The sequence below is a fragment of the Aplysia californica genome, unplaced genomic scaffold (assembly GCF_000002075.1).
Source record: "Aplysia californica isolate F4 #8 unplaced genomic scaffold, AplCal3.0 scaffold01055, whole genome shotgun sequence".
NCBI lineage: Eukaryota > Metazoa > Mollusca > Gastropoda > Aplysiida > Aplysiidae > Aplysia > Aplysia californica.
Window position 1 is genome coordinate 208,992 of NW_004798325.1, and position 6,954 is coordinate 215,945.

Sequence of the window (6,954 nt, forward strand, 5' to 3'; positions counted from 1 at the left end):
TTATTATTATTATTATTATTATTATTATTATTATTATTACTATTATTATTATGATTGTTGTTGTTGTTGTTGATGATGATAATGATGATGATAGTATTATGGTCATCATCGCTACTAGGTCTACTATTATCATAACTTTTATTAGGTAACAGATAAAACCCGTGTCAGCGAACCAGGCGAGGTATCTTGATATGACTGTCCTCGTGAGAAGATATGAGATAATGCATGATAAATAATATGTACAATGTTAACAACGGTCGTCTGCAAGCGAACTTTGAAGCCTCTGGTGTAGTGGACAGGCTCTTCTCCAGTACATGCAGGAGAAATGAGTTCGGTTCCCGTATGGGGAAGTTGATTATATCTACCATCTCCGTCTGTCTGCTGGGATATTATGTCCCACTCAAAGTAGCTTAGCCTTGGCTCAATTCTAAATGACCCACATCGTATCGAAGGAGGTCTAAAAATTTACAGTACTTTCAAACGATGCATCTCAAATTTGCATTAAAGAGGATCCAGGTTTTCTTGAACAAGTGTCTGAGCAAGTTACTGAGGATCAGATGGACAGACAGGGTCACCAACGAGCAGGGCCCAGTGAGAGATGAGGTGGGACGGAGGCGGTGGATTGAACATGCTCTCAGGAAGTCAAGTAGCTGCATAACGCGGAAAGTTTTGGATTGGAACCCACAGAGAACACGTGGAACCAGAAGAAAAGTCACAGAAATCGATGTACAGAAAAGTGGAAAGACATGGAATAACGTCAAGGGGTTAACCAAGGATAAGGAAAGCTGGAAGGTGTTTGTCCGTGACCTATACCTTGAACCAGGCTGAGAAAGGCAATGGTGATGATGATGACTTTCAAACGAGCCTCTGCTGGCAATGGAAAAATTTGGGAGGAGTCAATAGAAAGTTATAGCCGATGGAAGATGGAAGTCTACGGGGAAACAAAACGCACCAAAAAACGTAGACAGCGGTGGTCTATTGCTTCGCCGTGATTCCTTTTATTGTGTAAGTTAGGATTTTTAAATTTTTTCTGTTATTTTGGGCCAGTTCGTCTATGCAAGGGATTCCCGATCAACTACATACTGATCACGAAACTGGCCAGTAAGAAATGCATTTTTATCTTGAGCCCTGGACAATTAATAATAGTAATAATAATACTTTTAATAATAATAATACTTTTAATAATAATAATAATAATAATAATAATGATAATAATAATGATGATAATAATAATAATAATAATAATAATAATAATAATAATAATAATAATAATAATAATAATAATAATAGATAGATAGATAGATAGATAGATAGATAGATAGATAGATAGATAGATAGATAGATAGATAGATAGATAGATAGATAGATAGATAGATAGATAGATAGCATTATTTGTATAGCGCATATCCCCACTGGACAGCAAGTTCTAAGCACTTTACACTATAGCATTACCCCAGCAGACCATAGAACATCCAGATACATTCTCAGCTTCCCGAGAAGCAGACAGTGCAAGCAGCTGATGAAACGCTCAAATACTAACAGACAAGAACTTTCACTGTCTATTGCTGGGCACTCATTCCCATCTGGATGGAGTGAAGCAAATTCGTTTAAAATATATTTACCAAGGACATAACGTCGGGCTTCTGATGGGATTGGAACCCACGACCTTACAGTTGCGAGTCAGAGAGCCGAACCACTCGGCCACCGACGCAACAAATTAAATGGAAAGCGTGTGAGTGGGGTGAAAATTAGATTTAATGATTTTAACTTGACTGAAAATAAATCCTCATTTTGAAGGACGTGCGCGTTTAGAAACATGCATTAAACAAAGATCGTTAATGGCTGTACGGATTGGAAATGTCAAAACTAAGCACTCAGAGTTTCCACATTAAGCCGATAATGTCCTTGGATAATAATCAACAGGCTATTCGTTACTGTGAAATATTGTAATGATTGATTCAGCTGTTATCTGGTCTTATCCGGTGTTTCAGCCAACATATTATTTTTATCATACTCTTCAACTACTTGCTCCATCTTGACCAGAGGTCTATTAATACTGGTATTAATCAAAACCTTGCATGTTCATGATACGGACGACATGATATTGATAGAATAAGTGGGAGACGTCAAGAAGTTAAGCAGAATCTGACAACAGTAACATGCAGTGTTGGGCGTTTGCACTGTTGATATAATCATTTTCCGAACAAAGGTCATGGCAATCAGAGAGAGCTGATTATAACGGGAAGTTTCGGAGAAATATGGAGTGTGGTGAGGGGGCCTTTAAAATGGATAGCGGTGTATGTTTGTTGTTTGGCTCTCGGACTCGCAAACAAAAGGTCATGGGTTCGAATCTTGTCGTGCCCGAACCTGTGTCCGTGGGAAAGGCATTTTACACCCTCGCTTCACCGATGTTGGGATGGGAACACGGATTTAGACAGCGAAAGATCTTGTCAAATTATTAGTGTTCTAGAGTGTGTTATTCGCAGCTTAGATCCAACGGTTAGATTCTACGCAGTGTGTTGCCGCACACACACATACACACACACACACACACACACACACACACACACACTCTCTCTCTCTATCTATCTATCTATCTATTTATCTATCTATCTATCTATCTATCTATCTATCTATCTATCTATCTATCTATATATCTATCTAACTATCTATCTATCTATCTTACTGTCTCTATCGCTCTAAGTCTGTGACTCTTTGTGTGTATACACAGTGTCGTCCAAAAGAAACTTCAAAATGCAGACACCCAATCATCGTGTTAAAGCCTTGCACTACTCACTCATGCAGCATACCAATTTAAAGCTAAACTAATTCTGCATCTCTTGGCTCATTAATATTTCATCTAGATTATGTTAAGAGACGCCCGAGATATGGTCACTCAAAATTGACCTAAATAAATCAGGCTTGGCAAAATTGTGTAAAATCAAATAAACGTAAAAGTGTGTTCGCACGTATACATGTAATTGGTGGAATGGGCAATATATTGAATATCAAAATAAAAGAGAATATTATAATCATCTGTCAGTGAGGCACAGATCCCACGAAACTGCAATTGTTTTGGGTGGTCTGGGGTGGAATGAACAATACCGTCCTCATGAGAATCACCGAATAGCTTGGTTTAGTGGATTACATCGCGCAAGTGCGATAGAACGTCTTATCTTACCCTTATTTTCCTCATGATGTCATTGAAGCAGACATCTCGAAGTATAGCTAAGCACTTTCTCACAGGGCCAATGCCACAAGACAATTCTTGGAAAACCAGAACAAATCACGATTGGAGTGGTCACCTGTATATAGTCCGATATGAATCCTTCAGGTGCGTGAAGTCCGATGAAACAGCAGCTGAAGAAATGCGACTTTTGCTACCAATTCAGACCCTTTCTTTGCAATCCTCTGAGATATTTTGGATGAAAAGACGTGTAATTATGTCCAACATTTAATAGAGTCGATGCCCAATGGGTTCGTGCTTTACACAAAACAAATGGCTCTTTTAAGCAAAATAGCAATGAGCACATTTAATTTTAAGTCCAAGGTTTGCGTGGTATTTGTTATTGCTCTGTTTTCCGTTTTGCCTCTCATTATCGTAACAAAATATCGTTATAAAATATTGTTTATTGCAGAGACAAAATTCTCCATTCCCTGGATATGCAATGTATGCCCGTTCTATCAATATTTGACGCGCCTCTAGACGCGCGAAAACATTGTTACGTTCCTTTGATTTTGCACAATTTGCCAAACCAGAGTTTTTATCGGGTATCTGTAAATATAGATGACAGATTAATTTGTCTGATGATGTAGAATTTATTTAGCTTTAAAGGGGTATGCTGCATGAGTGGTTACTGCAAGGATGCGTAACATGATAATTGGGTGATTACATTTTCCAGTTTCTTTTGGACGCCACTATATACATATGTGTGTATGTGTGTGCGTCTGTGTGTGTGTGTATGTGTGTCCAATCTCTCTCTCCTTCAAACCATGCTTTTCCGGGATCCCACACTTGAGGTAATTCCACTTTGCAAAGTAAGTCCTGTTTCGCTGTCTACTCTATCTCTCCCCACACCAATCACTTTCTCTTAACAGCTATTCATGACGTTGTGAGAAAGAACATAAATTAAAGTGGACCTACACCCCCCCCCCCTACTATTTAACAGTTGAATGGCTTCAGATCGATCGCTTACGGGTAATATAGATCTATCCCGCAGGTGACGCATCGCGTACTTCCTGGTCGCAAATATAAATAGTACTGAAAGTTCCCCGGGATACCCACAGGCATTACATTAGCTAATACAATGATATCAGCTGGCTGTATTCTCAGAAACAGTCTTGTCGCACACACTGGCAGATCTGATAGATGACTTGAGGATATTAAACGCAAACCGTAGGCTACTTACTAGGAGAAAGTGTAGCCAAACACTAGTTGCCCTCGTTTGATTGTGTACTCGTATTAAGTAAACATGATGACGTGTATAGGAAAGAAAACTAACTTTAGTTACAGCCTTAACTAGATTCAAACCAAAGTTGAAACTTCCGTTTAGCGCATAAATTGTACCGATTAAAAAATCAGCTTTTCTAAACAAATATTTCAAACCATACTTTGTATCGTCAGCATTTGACCTCCTCACTAGTGGGGCGGGTTGGGGTGGTATGGGGTGGGGTAGGTTGGGGCAAGGACTGTGTAAGGAGACGTCCGTCCGGCTGAGTATTCCAAAATTTATAAAATAAAATGCCTTTCCTTTAGTTATGCTCATTAGTATACCTATGTTATAATATTGTTAGTACCCGGTACAACAATGTAACTTTTCAGAGGGAGAAAAAGGTGTTGGTCTGTAATGGGTCGAGACAATATCATAGCCCAGAGAGAAACCCTTCTAAGTTTCAACGTACTAGTCATTTGAACGATGTGTTATATATACAAAGTAAATATATTATTTTGCCTATGGCACAGTCTGTGACCCTGAGTTAGCAAAATTTCATGATCAGGTGGCCTCGAAGATCTAAAGAGATCAAATAAATTTAAAATGTAAATACATGTATTCCACGTTGTACAATCTGGGCAAAACACGCCATTCAAAAGCACACTTGTGTAGGTCGTCTAAATAAGGACGGCTTCCATATAGTTTTTAATTTTGGTACGGTTTTGCGGTGCTCACAATTGAATAAGGTCATAAGAGCGCCAAGGGCTGGATGTCAACAGAGAAGTTCAAACGGGGATTCAGGCTTACTCTGTTCACCTCTCTAGCCTCAACAGCACAAAGTCTGCTTCGACTATCAAGGCACCCCGGAAATAGCAGTTCACAAGAGAGTGGCAAACATACAAAAGAAGTAGAGGGAAAATGACAATAGTAAGGATAAGGAAATAAAAAGCAGCAGTTCCCCCTAAATTGTTCCAGCACAGTATGAGCAGGACATTGATAAATCGTCCCATTTACAATTCTACTGCGCATAAGAACACATGTTGAGATCCCCCATTCGGGAATGGCCTAAAGACACTTCAGTCAGTAGCACTGCCCCCGGGGGTAGGGGGGGGGGGAAGGGGCCTCCATAATAACAGACAGGTGCACTAAATAAAGTGACCCTGACCAGCATGTCAAGCTCTCTATTAAATGTCAGGACCATCAAAGTTCTCTGACGGTCTATTCTACGGCGTCTCTGCAACTTTTTTTTTTTTGTTTGCAATCTTCTAAATCCGGCAAGAAAAAGAGTCACTCGGGAGTCATTTGGTTCATTTTTGTACGCTGGTTCCGAAGTTGATATTATTTTTAGGATAGAACGTAGCATGCAATAAGTTTATAAACAAAATGTTTCTGTCAGCTGGCCGCATCGATACCATGATTAATACCACAAAGACGGGGTATTCGTTTAGCGTAGTCGCTGTTCCCCGGACCAATTTTCCCCTTTTTAAAAAATAGAGTCGCTGTTCCCCGGTGCCCCGAAAAAAATAAAGTGTAGCTAAAGACGAGAGGCATGACGATAATACAGTAGGCTAATATAATCTTTGAAATTAAATTTTTGTTTGATGATAAAACATGGTTATCAGTGCAATCCGTGGCAGGTCACAGCAACATACCCCTAGTTGTTTACAAGTTGTATACTATAAATAAAACAAAAACAAAAACAGTTATGCAAAGAAGCGAACAAGCAGCTGGTACAAGGATACTTTGCTTACTGTTTTTGAAAAGATCTGTTACGCTTCATTTCAATGAATAAAAATAATTAAGTTCTCCTTAAAATCATACTGAAACCATACTTTGAGTTCATATAAAAGTATAAAGCTATGAAACTGTGTTGATTTGAATTTTTGAATCAGCTCACATTAATTAAAAACGTGTTGGTTGTCGATGGAGACAGAATGAACTTCCTAAGAAAAGAGATAACGTAACCACTTCTATTTCTTCTGTCATCCCCAAACAACACCAGTTAAACTAACGCTATTATTAAACTAAAGCCGGAAGACCAAATAGATTCTGTTCAGTGTAGCCTACTAATTTCACAACCAACGCCTTTGTTTCTTCTCTGGATTAAGACAGCTTTTCAGTGAAAAAGCCGGCCAGAAAAAAGCTTCATTGTCAAGACCTAAGAAAGGTTTAGAACGAAGAAGAGAAGAAGGAAGAACGCGTTGTGATCTATATTATTTATTTATAGCCAAGACGGGCGTTTATCATGCGACTTTGGTTGCAATTCCCTGAAGCGGCTTGCAAGTAAGCCTTATTAAACTTATTTATCAGCGTAAGAGTAAGACAGCTTTCTCTTAAGTCTTATTTTGTTTCCAGAGGTGAACAATTTCAGTGGATTAGACTGCCAATGCCATACGTTGGTCTTATCTACGGGCAAATGGTAGCTTGGAATTTCCATCGACGCTTAGCGTGCATAGGCGTAATCCTAGCTAGTTTGGGATTCAGCCAAGTCGAAACTGTGTAAGAAGACGGAAGTAGTATA